This window comes from Dama dama, chromosome 15, assembly GCF_033118175.1.
Source record: "Dama dama isolate Ldn47 chromosome 15, ASM3311817v1, whole genome shotgun sequence".
Classification (NCBI taxonomy): domain Eukaryota; kingdom Metazoa; phylum Chordata; class Mammalia; order Artiodactyla; family Cervidae; genus Dama; species Dama dama.
Window position 1 is genome coordinate 47035631 of NC_083695.1, and position 13631 is coordinate 47049261.

General features: G+C 40.4%; 1 protein-coding gene across 6 annotated transcripts in view; it reads left to right on the forward strand.

Moving 5' to 3' along the window:
* Positions 1-3319: 3319 nt before the first annotated feature.
* The window catches only part of MARCHF8 (membrane associated ring-CH-type finger 8), a 110600-nt gene continuing 100288 nt past the window's right edge, over positions 3320-13631 (forward strand). For 3 of the 6 annotated variants that reach the window (XM_061162040.1, XM_061162034.1, XM_061162036.1), the window contains exon 1: positions 3320-3458. The gene's annotated coding sequence lies outside the window, so the exon portion shown is untranslated. Of the gene's footprint in view, positions 3459-3757; positions 3977-13631 lie in introns of those variants that run through there. The other 3 variants (XM_061162035.1, XM_061162037.1, XM_061162038.1) reach the window with 2 other exon arrangements.

The window sequence follows — 13631 nt, forward strand, 5'->3', positions numbered from 1 at the left end:
AGTGCCATGTGACTAGCCTTTGGATTTCTTTTTTGCCAGAAATTATGTAATTAATGTCCTTGGTCAGCAACTTTCAGTGATTTTCAAACTAGGACACAACAAGTACTCAGTTAAAAAGTCAATTGAGTTGGAAGCAGAAGTTTAAAAAAACAAAAATACCCAACAAAATAAAGATAAAAGGAGGGTAAATTTGCTTCTTGAAACTTTTAAGTTATACACATATATTTGGTCAGTATAGAAAATATATTTTGTATTCTGGATTGAGGTCAGAAGTTATCAAAGTTAGTGCTCTGTGTGATCTCATTCAATCCTGTGGCTTTCTTTAATACATTGATCAATCAATTTTTATATCTCTGTGTGTCTCCCCAGAGTTACACTATTTTATAATCCATTGCTAACTGTACAGCTCCATTTCAATGTCTATTAGGCATGTAGAGTTTAACTGTTCAGAATCAAATTATTGATTTCCCCCCAAAACTGCACATATCCCTTCTCTATCTAAATGACAGTTCTCTTCCTTTGGATGTGCAGGTCTGAAACCTTCCAGTCATCTTCACTCTGTTGTTTCACATCCACCTCTAATCAATCTGAAAATCCCATTTACTCTATATTTGAAATATACCAAACAACATGTGAAAGAAAATTGTCACCAGTGTACTACAGAGAGTTCAAAATCAAGAAAGAACAGGCAAATGGCATGATGAAACCACGCACTTTTTAATTATTAATAAAAAGACACTTAAAATCAGGAAACATAAATACAAGGGCTGGTGCTACCACTTCATAGCCTTGCAGCACCTTAGCAGGTTACTGTTCACTCTCTGTTTGAAAGTCCCCCATTATTCCTTTATAGTCATCATTCTGGGTACACTTGTATAGCCACTGTGTTAGATGAAATGCCACTATAGAGTTCTACTCAATTGCAGTATATCTTATATCTTGTTTGCAGTGAAACATTAAAAAACTAGAAATGGTTACATGTGTTTAACCATTTGGTGGATGGTCAGGTTTGACTGGCTCTTAGGGTAACACTGGTCACCTGGCTCAGGACTGACCCTTTGCCCACAACTCTAGGAAAAAGTAGGCGATGCCTGTCTGTGGGTTTAGGCAATGGAAAGGTAGTATATTAGGAGTCCCCATCACCACAGACAGACTTGGAACTGTACTCCCCTTGGAGTGAGCCCCTGGTCACCCATACTTCCCTTACCAGCAAACTCCCATTCTAGGTGCAAAGACTTCTTTCCAGTTGTGCTTATAATTTCCTTGCTGGCAATCTTGTCCTCAACCCCAGTCCCTGCATGCTGAGTCACTTCAGTCTTGTCTGCCTCTTTGTGACCCCATGGACTATACAGCATGCCAGGCTCCTTGCTCCATGGGATTATCCTGGCAAGAAGACTACAGTGGGTTGCCATTTCCTCCTCCAGAGTTATCTTACCAATCCAGAGATCAAATCCATGTCTCTGCATTGACAGGAGGATGCTTTACCACTGAGCCACCTGGGAAGCCCCCAACTCCAGTCCATGTGGCAAGAATCCAGACCTACGACCTGGATATATTCAAGTTGTCAGCTCCCATTCCCTTGGGACTCTGCTCTATCCTACTAGCCTCTTGCCAAAGGCCTATAATATGATTAGCATTTAATGGGCACTGTATGTGCTAGGCACTTTAAAGTGGTGTGCCAGCATTATTTTATTTCATCTTTATTAAACAGGTATTTTCTTAGATAGATGGAGAAAGGGGCTCAAATGTTAAATTGTCTACACAGTAATGGGTGAGCCAGGACTTTCCTTAGCATTGCCTCTATGAATACTGCCTAACTCACAGATCCTTCTGGATCTACAAAGGTTCTTTGCCACTTCCTACAGAAGAATGGCAGGATTCCATGCCCATAGATCAGACAACTTTCTTTGCTTCCCAGATATGGTCTAGGCATAAGGTATACCAATGGAAGATACCATTCCTGCTTCCATGCTACATCTGCTGCCAGAGGCAGTGGAAATCAGCCAAGTTGTGGCACCTTGCCTTGTAACCTATTTCCCATAGTAGAGGATGAACATGCAGATGATTCATCACTATATTTTGTACTCTCTGTAGTGTTGCATTCTAGGCGTGTTATAGAAATGAAGATGGTATTTGACCTTGTCCTATTGTCCCTGGTGGCTCAGATAGTAAAGAATTTGCCTGCAATGCAGGAGCCATGGGTTCCATCCCTGGACTAGGAAGATGCCCTGGAGGAGGGCATGGCAACCCACTCAAATATTCTTGCCCGGAGAATCCCCATGGACAGAGGAGCCTGGTGGACTACAGTTCATAGGGTCACAGAGTTGGACACGACTGAACCACTTAAGCACACTGGGGGTAAATATTGACCTAGAGAATATTTTGAGTCCACCGTTTTTACCCTGTCAATTTGCTCATAGATAGCTAAGTATGCAAAGTGATCGGAAATAAATGGAGGAACATGATTATTCCATAGTTCACACCTTGACAACAGAACGACTCTGGAATATTTAGGGGTATTTGCTCACATTTTACCCATGAATTCAGTAAGATAATATAAACTATGTCTTTTACCCAGTTTATAGTGAATATTATGGGAGAACCTGTCAGTGGCTGAATCTATGCTTCTGCCAAGTTTGATCTAGGAAAAACTATACTTGTTAGAAGTAGTCACTACAATCAGAGTGACTTCGCTATAGTGAGGAAAGTCTAAGGTGGACAAAAGCTCAACGCCAAATCAAATATTTACTCAGATATGTTTGTACTTACATATACAAACACTAATCATGGAAAAATCGATAATATAAAATATAATTTAAAATAAAAATAGGAAGTCCCATAAGCCATCCTCACACACATCCTTTCTATGGCGGGGGAGATTGTTGGCTGAGGACCTTCATTCCACAGTAGGGAGCAAAGCCAAACAATTGTTCGTTAATGAAGCTCAAATCATCATTACTTATTCCTCTGCTCTCCGTTTGTTCGCTAGCTTTGGGTAGGTAAGGCAGTGTTTTCCATTTTTCTCTCCAAGTTCAACATCTTAAAGCCGGGCGGAATTCCCTCCCCCATCCAAGACACGAATAATACAGGCAGTCAGCCCTAGAGGTCACTAAACGATGAAGCCGGGTGGTGGGAGACTTTCCTTTTCCTCGCCGAGTCGGTCAGGGGGCGTCGTTTGTCGACTCTGTACAGACGCAGGTGAGGGGGGAGCGCTGAGGAACCACGTCGTCGCCGCAGTTGCCCGCCCCTAGAGCGCCGTCGTCGCTGGGCAACGCCTCCGCCCCACCCCGGGCGAGCACGTGACGTATGCATCACGTGACGGCCAAGTCGGCGTCCTCCCGCGGAGGGGTGTAAACAGGCGCTGCGGTGGCCGAGCTGCAGCGTCTGCTGTGTCCGCGTCTCCGGCATGCTCCAGGCCGGCGGGGGCGGCCCTGCCGCGAGCTCAGCGCCCACTTGAGGTAATTCCTGCGGCCTTCAGGCCAGCGTAGCCCGCGCCGCGCGCAGCAGCCGGTGCCAGGCGCCGTCGAGGCCAGCCGAACCCCTGGCCCTAGCAGGGGGTGTGGCTGCCGACCGTGCGGTCCGCGACAGGTGGGCGGGTCGGGGGCGGCCGTTGAGGTCGGCGCTCCGTACCACCCTGGGCCAGGGCCCGGCGCGGAGCCGGTCGAAAGTAGGCAGGGACCCCGAGATGTGGGCTCTTCCGCCCAGGCTCTCTAGCGCCCTTGGATCCGGCCAAGCTGGGGGCCTCAGGAGCCATCGGGAGCTGAGGGCCCGGGGCTGCCAACGTGGAGTCCCAGTTGAAGTCCTGCCCCCGACGGACTGTGAGACCTTGGGCAAGTCAGCCCTCCCCTCGGCCTGAGTTCCCACATCTGTAAAATGCAAGTCTGGACTAGATGATTTGTGAGGACCTTCCGTTCCTGACGTGTGTGATCTCGGGAGAGACCTGCATACATTGGCAGCTGCCAGAGAGAAAGGATAGGTAGATAGTTTGTCCTTTAATTTCTGAATTTCTGTTTGACTTTCAGTTTTTCATCTGGCACGATTTGGATTGTTGTTCACTAGGGTGAAGTTTTTAATAGAAAACTTAGAGAAAGTCATAGTGGTGTATGTTACTTCCCCCGCCCCGCGCCCCCGGCAACGGAACCTTCTTTCTTAAAATCTTGTTTGGGACCCTGATACGTCAAAAGCAAAATCTTTATCTGCCTACTGCCTTCCTCCCCCTTCCCCGGTTCCCACTACCCCTGAGGCCCCCAGAGATCCCAGGTTGAGAAGTGCTGTTATAGAGCGACTGTTTTATGTATTTGTTAACATGATGGGATCCGGAAGATGACTGTAACGAGTATATAAAGTTTTTTATTTTTTCCTTTGATTTTGTCCAACTCTATGTCTTGTAGTATGTTCCACATATGTAGTGGAAGAAGGCCCCAGATTTCCTAGAAAGACCTTTCTGTTTCCATCTTTTGTTGCATCCCCGTCCCGGGAAAGGAAGCGTGTTGTGATAGTGAGACCTCATGCCTTTTTGCTGGTTTAGCTTGGACACAGAATGGGAATGGAGGACTTTGCGAGACTTTTGAGACCAACTGAATGCACTAGGATATTTTCTCTGAAAAATAGGAAAGTTGGGAGAATATAGGAACTAAAATCGTTAGAGCCATGGACTAATGTGAACACATTCCAAATTTGGAACCCTGGGGCAAGAGACTTTTGGATTGTGAGAGAATTATGTTTGGGACAAAAGAAGATCCTGTTTCTTGTAGTGAGTGAACATAAACAGAATCTGAGGTGGTGGTGTGTAGGCAGAAAGATTGCCAGGAGGATTTTTTTTTAAGCTAAGAGAAATAGTTTCCTATTATTTTGTTGTTGTTGTGTGGTTTGTCCATTCTTTTTTTTTTTTTTTTTAATTTTTATTTACTTTTGACTGTGCCTAGTCTTCGTTGCTGCAAGTGGACTTCCTCTTGTTGCAGTGAGGGGGCGCTATTGTTTTGTTGCAGTATGGGAACTTCTCATTGCAGTGACTTCTCTTGTGGAGCCCAGGTTTTGGGGAGCATGGGCTTCAGTAGGGCTTCAGTAGTTGCAGCGCGTGGGCTCGATAGTTGCAGCCCCGGAGCTCTAGAGCAGAGGCTCAATAGTTGTGGCACCCTGGCTTTGTTGCTCTGTGTGGTATGTGGGATCTTCCCGGACCAGGGATCAAACCCGTGTCTCCTGCATTGGCAGGCAGGTTCTTTACCACTGAGCCACCAGGGAAGCACTCCTAATTTGTTTTTGAAGACTAAAGTTGGTAAGTGTATTAAAATTCACAGTTTATTATTAGAAGTGGAAGACCATAGTTGCAAGCTTGTCTGCTTGGTGCTTCAGTGAGGTGTATGAAAATTGGCGGTCTAGTGGACCATAAGTGGAACCCAAGGTGACCCTTGTAGGTTTGTGTTTTCTTTTTTCAAAGCAGACTCACTTCCTTGATCTTTGGCTTAAGTTTAGGCAAGTCACTTCCCTTCTTGGGGTCATAGTTTCTGCTACTAAGTGAGGAAATTGGACTGATTTTGGCTTCCCTCAGGGTTGCCAGATAAAATACAGGACACCCAGTTAAATTTGAATTTCACTAAACAATGGGTAAGTTTTTAGTATAAGTATTGCATAGGGCTTGCTTTACTAAAAATTCATTGTTTATCTAAAACTTAACTTGGGTCTACTGTATTTTTATTTGCTAGATCTGACAACCTTAGCTCCAGCATTTTTGTCTTCTTTAAAATAGTTCCAGGAAGATTTTATAGATGCATAGACAGGGGTGAATTGATTCAAGCAGTCAAGACCCCTTGTTTGTTACCTGTAGCAGTGTCTAGTTCTTGAAGAATTGCTCTGTTTCTAATTGGCTTCCCCCCACCCCCCCACCTCATGTAGCAGTTCCCTTTCTGCTATAATCACATACTATTTAGGTTTATGTTCTTGGTTGTAAACAATTTAAATAACTGAAAGAAAAAAAAGTTGCCAGAATTTCTAAAAGCAACAATATTGGGTCACGAAATGATATATACTAGAATGTATATATACTAGTGTATATATACACTTTTTTCCTAGAAAAAGTGCTTTACAATCCCACTTATTCTCCAGTTATCTGACTGACTTGAAGACATTTTTCCAAAGCAGTGGACTGCTCCAATAGTAAATAATCCTTCAGGAAGTCCTTAGGCCTTTTGCTTTGGCTGCCTGTGAGTATGGAAGTGACCAGTATAGGGCACTGTAGACATTTGTTTTAACTGTTTATCAGTTTGTGTTGTTTTGAAGATTTTCAATGTTGAAATTCTTTTTTAAGGAGTATAATTTTTAACTCTTCATTTTTGAGGATTAAAAAAAAAAAAACAACTAGGCCTGATCTAGTTTCTCTGCTCAACTCATTCTGAAATTCCTGAAGTTTCTAATTCATGTTTTCATTTAACAGCCAGTAACAGCAAAAGCATGGGTGCCACCTTTGAGCCAGGCTGATGTGATCAGTGTTCTAGTTCTTCAGGTGCTTAATCTGATAGAGGAGTTTAATCATGTGCAATCCAGGGATACTGTGATGAGGACCTTGAAGTGATACAAATGTTGTGGAAGTTGAGAGGAGGATCCTCACCTAACAGGTTAGATTGAATGGCAGAACTTCCCAGAGGAGGTGGTATTTAATCTGAGTCATGGAGGTCGAGATGGGGTCAGGAAGACAGGCTTACAGAAGGGTGGGAAGATGCTGAAAAGTGCAGGGGAATCCTTTTCAGTTCTACAAAGCATACACTTTGTTGAATTGGAAATAGTTGATAATTTTGTTTACATGTAGTTTTTGATTCACTGTGATACTCGTCATCTGCATTAAGTTTATTAGCATGGCACTGCTTCAGTGTGTATCTCTGTATTACAAAGACCTTCAGATGTCAGTGTAGCTCTTTGGGAGAATGTTTATGAAATATGTCACTCATGAAACCGTATGAATGAGGAACTCACAGTGAGTTTTGAAATTTTATTTTAAATGAAGACATGTTTCAAAAAATTTTAAGGATTTTCTCTATATTTTTCTTACTTTTTAAAAAATGCAAAAGATTTATATTTATTAACATTAAAAGATACTTGGGGGAAGAAAAAGATACCTGAGACATTGTATGAAAAATGTAGACCATAGAAGTTTTCTTGTATATTTTCTTTTTGAAAGTTTTATGGTTTTAGGTCATATATTCATATATTTAAATTGTGATCTATTTTGGGGGGCTGATGGAGGTGTGAGGTGTGGGTTTGGGTTCATTATTTTCCTTTGTGGATACACAGTTGTTTTTGTATATTTGTTGAAAAGATTATCCTTTCGCTATTGAATTTCTCCATCCTTTGCCCACTGAATTTCGTTGGAAATTAGCTGACGGTACATGTGTGTGGTTTGTTTCTGGACCCTGTCTCCTCTTGATTTGTTATGTCCTTATGTCAGTACCATACTGTCTGCCTTACTGTGGCTTTATGTATGGTTTGAAATCGGTCAGTATAAATCCTCCACCTTTGTTCATTATTTTCAAAACTGTTTCAGGTATTTTAGGTTTTATGTATTTTCATAAATATTTTAAAATTGGCTTGTTAGTTTCAAAAACTTCTTGAAATTTAAATTGCAATTGCCTTGAGTTTCTGGATCAATTTGTAGAAAATTGCTATCTTAATAGCGAATTTCCCAATCTGTCATTTATTTAATTCTTTAATATTTTGCAACATGTTTTTAGTTTTTAGTGTATGCAGGTCCTATACATATTTTGTCAAATTTATATCTTCAATATTTTATGGTTTTTTATGTCATTATAAATGGATTTTATTTATTTATTTTTTTTCTTTTTTTTGCAAGAAGAGAGCGGGGTGTATAAATGGATTTTAAAAAGTAACTGTCCACTTTTTCACTGCTAATATGTAAAAATGCATTGGTTTTGTATATTCCCTCTGTATCTCACAGCATTTCTAAATTCACTTATTATTTCTAGTAGTCTTTAGGTCCGTTTTTCAGGATTTTCTTTGTATATAATCATTGAATAAAGACAGTTTTACTAATTCATTTCTACTCATTACTTCTTGCCTTCCCTCCTGCCTTTCTCTTTTTTTCTTTTTTGCCTGAGTGGCTAAACCTGGCTAGGACCTCAAGTCCAATATGATGCTAGAGGTGGTAAGCAGATATCCATATTTTGTTTCCAGTCTGAGGAGTAAACATTCAGTCATATACATGATACAAAATAAAGCACTAACTATGAAATTTTTAATGTTAAATTAGGCTTAATAAAAATTAAAAGCTTCTGTACTTTAAAATTTAAATTTTCTGTACTGTTTTAGGGCTTCCCAGGTGGCACAGTGATAAAGCATCTGCCTGCCAGTGCAGGAGATGCAGGAGGCGATGATTCAATCCCTGGGTCAGGAAGATCCCCTGGAGGAGGAAATGGCAACCCACTCCAGTATTCTTGCCTGGAGAATCCCATGGACAGAGGAGCCTTGCGGGCTACAGTCCATGGGGTCGTAAAGAGTCGGACACTACTGAGCGACTGAGCATGTACACATGTAGTGTTTTAAGAAAAGGGAAACATATGCTCCAGTTGGAAATGGATATTTGCGATTCATATATCTGACAAAGAACCTTTATCCAGTGTATAGAAAGGACCTCTATAATCAATAATGGGCTTCCCTGGTGGTTTAGTGGTAAAGAATCCACCTGCCAATTCAGGAGACATGGGTTTGATCCCTCGTTTGGAAAGATTCCCCTGGAGAGGGAAGTGGCAACCCACTCCAGTATTGTTGCCTGGAAAATCCTATAGACAGAGGATCCTGGCCGATTACAGTCCATTGGGTTGCAAAAGAGCCGGACGTGACTTAGTGACTAATCAACAGCAATAATCAATAATAAAAAGGCAGACAGTGCCCAAATTGCAACATTGGTAAAAGACTTGGACAGACACTTCACGAAAGAAGACATTTAAATTTTTTGATAGGCACTTTAAAAATTCTCAACGTATCTAGTCATTTATGGAAATGCAAATAAAAATGAACAGCCGTTTGCCTACAGGAGTGGTTAAAATTTGTAAGACTGACAGTAGCAAGTGTTGGTCGGGATGAGGAGCAACTAAAACTTGCATAAATTGCTAGTAGGATTGTATAATGATACAGAAACTTTGAATAACAGTGTGGCAGTTTTCTGTTAAAGTTACATATACTAAAAAAAAAAAACATGACGTATACTCTTTGGTCCAGCAATTCTATCCCTGATTATAAAATAAAAACTTAATATCACAAATGACTTACACATCAATGTTTAGAGATGAAAACTGGAAATAGGCCAAATGTCTATTAATGACTATACAAATGAAGTACTACTCAGCAGTATAAAGGGAATTACTGATAGTGTAAATTTTACACTGAACAAAAGCCCCACACAAAAGAATGCATACTGTATAATTCCATTCACGTTGATCCTAAGCCAGCAAAACTAATCTATAATAAAGCAGTTTAATGATTGCTTGCAGTCAGAGGTGAGGGAATTGATTGCAGAGGCACAGGAAAGAACTTTTTGTGGTAATGAAAATGTTTTGTCTGAATTTTGATTGGGTAGTTGTTACACTACATACACTTCTGTCAGAGCTTTTCCAACACTTAATATGGGTTCATTTCATGTAAAGTGTAACTTAATACACTTGATTTTTAAAAAGCAGGGATCTAAACAGCATTTATAGAATAAGCAAATATATTTGTGTATATGTAATGATTTTATTTAAAATACTTTAATGTGTAAACATGTGTACATGCAATGTCCCGAAGCATGTTCAGATTTTTAGCAATTATGTCTTGATGGTGGAATTTTAGGTGATTAAAAAAAAGATTGGACTTTTATATATTATTTGAATTGTTTTTTCAATGAACTTATCTTGACAAAAGAAAAGGAAGGATTGTTTTTTGTCATGTAGATATTTTATTCCTGGATGATTTTGTTCTCTAAATACTGAATAAACATAGTAATAATTCTAAACTATGTTTTAGAATTTAAACACTATTACTCTGTAATCAGTACCAGTTAAGACCAAAACCTTATGTTACCTTCAGTATCCCTTGGTTTTCCCTTCACCCCATCCTCTGACCTCCCCACAGACATGACTGCTACTCTTAAGATTTATGTTCATTATTTCTTTTTTTAAAGTAGTTTTACCACATGTGCACCTCTAAGCTTTGTTGTTTCTATCTATGCACTGTTGAACTTCTAACTAGAATTATCCTCAGTGTACACTTTTGTCACTTGCTTTCTTATCTTACATAACATGACTTGACATTCATCTGTATATTCATGTGTGGTTGTAGGTCATTGATGTTTCATTGTTGTATTGCATTATTTTATATAAATATTCCACCATTTTACCTTTATACTTTTGATGAATGAATAGGTTGTTGATTTATTTTCTTTTTGTCATGAGCAGTGGTGATGTGAACATTTTGTGTGTGTCTTCTGGTACAAATGGGCAAGACTTTCTCTGAATATATAATTACTTCTAACCATAGCTGCTGGGTTGTAGAGTAATGCATTTCTTCAGCTTTTCTAGAAGTATTTGTTTTTTATTGAACTCTAATGAATTACCACAAACTTTAGAGGCTTAAACCGAGACATTTTTAATCTCATAGTTCTGTAGGTCAGAAGTGAGTTTGGCTTGCCTGGGTTATCTGCTTTTTGTCTTAGAAGGCTGAAATCGAGTTGAGTGGGTGAGTACATGCTGAGTCGCTTCAGTTGTGTCTGACACTGTGTGACCCCTCGGACTGTAGCCCTCCAGGCTCCTCTGTTCATGGGTTTCTCCAGGCAAGAATACTGGAGTGGGTTGCCGTGCCCTTCTCCAGGGGATCTTCCCCACCCAGGGATGGAACCCTCTTCTCTTATGTCTCCTGCATTGGCAGGTGAGTTTTTTCCCACTAGCGCCACCTCAGAAGCCCCCAGGTTGGGTACATTTATTCATAATTAATCCAACTCTTCCCCTGTTATTAGTGGATATTTAGTATACTCTGGCTTTTCTCTTTTTTAACAGTATTGCACTGACCATTCTTGTGTAAATGTCTTTGAATATTTGTGGGAGTGTTCTTGTAGTATAGAATGCTAAAAGTGGAATTGTCTGGTTAAGGGGATTTAAATTGAGTAGTGGTAGTGTCTCAGTTTTTATTTCATCTGCATTTCCCCTGATAATGTTGATCTTTTCCCCATTTTTTTTTTTTTGCCCATACTATCTATTGCCAATCTCTTTGTTTTTCTGTATTTTAAAATTAATGTTTAAATTTTTATCACAGTAATACTTGGATATTGTTTAAAAATAGTAAGCATAAATGCTTGTAATGAAAAACAGAGGCACCTTTTGTTTTCTTGTTTGTTATGGTGGTTACCTCCATATTCCATAACTTAATGCTTATCTCACTGTTAATGATTTATCAACTTTAAATGTTAGGCATTGCTGTCCTGTTTTGAGAATGTAAGCGTTTTGAATTCTCCTCACTTACCTTTTCTCCATTTCAATAATGGTTATAGGCCTATTTTTATTGAAATCAGTAATTACTATTTGCTGCTGCTGCTGCTAAGTCACTTCGGTCGTGTCCGACTCTGGGCAACCCCATAGACGGCAGCCCACCAGGCTCCCCCATCCCTGGGATTCTCCAGGCAAGGACACTGGAGTGGGTTGCCATTGCCTTCTCCAATTAGTATTTAGTCACTGACTAAACTCTTTTTAAACTATAGAGCCAAATTGTAGTCTGTGACTACATTTCCTTTCTTCAGTTCAGTTGCTCATTCCTGTCTGACTCTTTGAGACCCCATGGACGGCAGCACGCCTGGCTTCTCTGTCCATCACCAACTTGCTCAAACTCATATCTGTTGAGTTGATGATGCCATCCAGCCGTCTCATCCTCTGTCATCCCTTTCTCCTCCTGCCTTCAATCTTTCCCAGCATCAGGGTCTTTTCCAATGAGTCAGTTCTTCACATCAGGTGGCCAAAGTATTGGAGTTTCAGCTTCAGCATCAGTCCTTCCAGTGAATATTCAGGACTGATTTCCTTTAGGATGGACTGGTTGGATCTCCTTGCAGTCCAAGGGGTTCTCAGGAGTCTTCTCCAACACCACAGTTTAAAAGCATCAGTTCTTCAGCACTCAGCTTTCTTTATGGTTCAGCTCTCACATCCATATATGACTACTGGAAAAACCATAGCTTTGACTAGATGGACCTTTGTTGACAAAATAAAGTTGTTACCTCACTTTTTTACATACATCGCATTTTTCATATACCTTTTCATAGACAAATTATTACTTCTAACAGATGCTGTATCACATCGTCTACAATATCACCTTTCCTGTCAATCTCTATACTCTCCTGGATATTTTTCCTTGTAAAGCCTTTCATCATCTTGCTTTAATGTGAGTCTGAATTCTCTAGTCTTACTGCTCAGTCCCTGTGGGAGGCCTTTTCTCTGGGTCATTCAGTTTCTCCAGAGAATCATCTGTTCTCCCACTGTGTATTTGTCTTGGTAGTTGAAGGCTCTTGCTCTTCACAGAGTATTCCATAGACCGTCCACATTAGTATCATCTCGGTGCTTGTTCAAGATGTAGGATTTCAGGCCACATCATGAACCTGCGTCAGAACAAGATGACTTATTTGCAGCAACATTTTTGAAAGTGCTGGCCTGTGCTATGGCAACAGCGATAATAGCAACAAAATATTTTTTGTCATGCAAAGTCTTAACACAAGTTGGATGTAACTCCTCCCTCTGTAGCCGTACCATCTGACTTTCAAGATGGCAGTAGAAGAGAGCTGGAGGAACTCAATGAATGTTTTTAAAGGCCAGGTCTAGAAGTGGCTAGTGTTACTCTTCCCATATTATATTGGTCAGAAATCAGTCACATTAACTCTAACATAATTGCAAGTGAGACCGGCAAATATAGTCTTCTAATTTGCCCAGAAACAGGGAACAGTGTAGTGGATAAGTAGTACTGACTTTTCTTCAGTTGTCCATTCTGGTCCCCAAACTGTTTCATTCTCAGTTCAAAGTATGGGCATACCTTGGACATATTGTGGGTTCGGTTCTAGACCAAGGCAATAAAGGAAATGTTGAGATAAAGCAAATCACCTTTTTTTTTGGTTTCCCAAAGCACATAAAGGTTATGTTTATGCTATACTGTAATCTGTTAAGTATGCAAGAGCATACTCATAATACTATCTAAAAACAACTTACATACCTTAATTTAAAAATAACTTATCACTAAAATGTGCTTACCATCATCTGAGCTCCCAGCGAGTCACAGTCTGTTTCCTGGTGGAGGGTCTTGCCTTGATGTTGATGGCTACAGCTGACAATGACGGAGGCATCTCTGAATCTGAGTGACTGTGGCAGTGTCTTAAAATAAGACAGCAATGGAATTTGCTGCTTTGATCAACTCTTCCTTCCATGACCCATTTCTCTGTAGCATGCAGTGCAATTTGATAACATTTCATCCTCAGTAGAACATCTTTCAAAATTGGAGTCCATCCTCTTAAACCTTTGCCACTGCTTTATTAACTAAGTGTATATAACATTCTAAATCCTTTGTTGTCATTTCAGCAGTTCAGCGGCATCTTCACCAGGAGTAGATTTCTTCCCAAGATA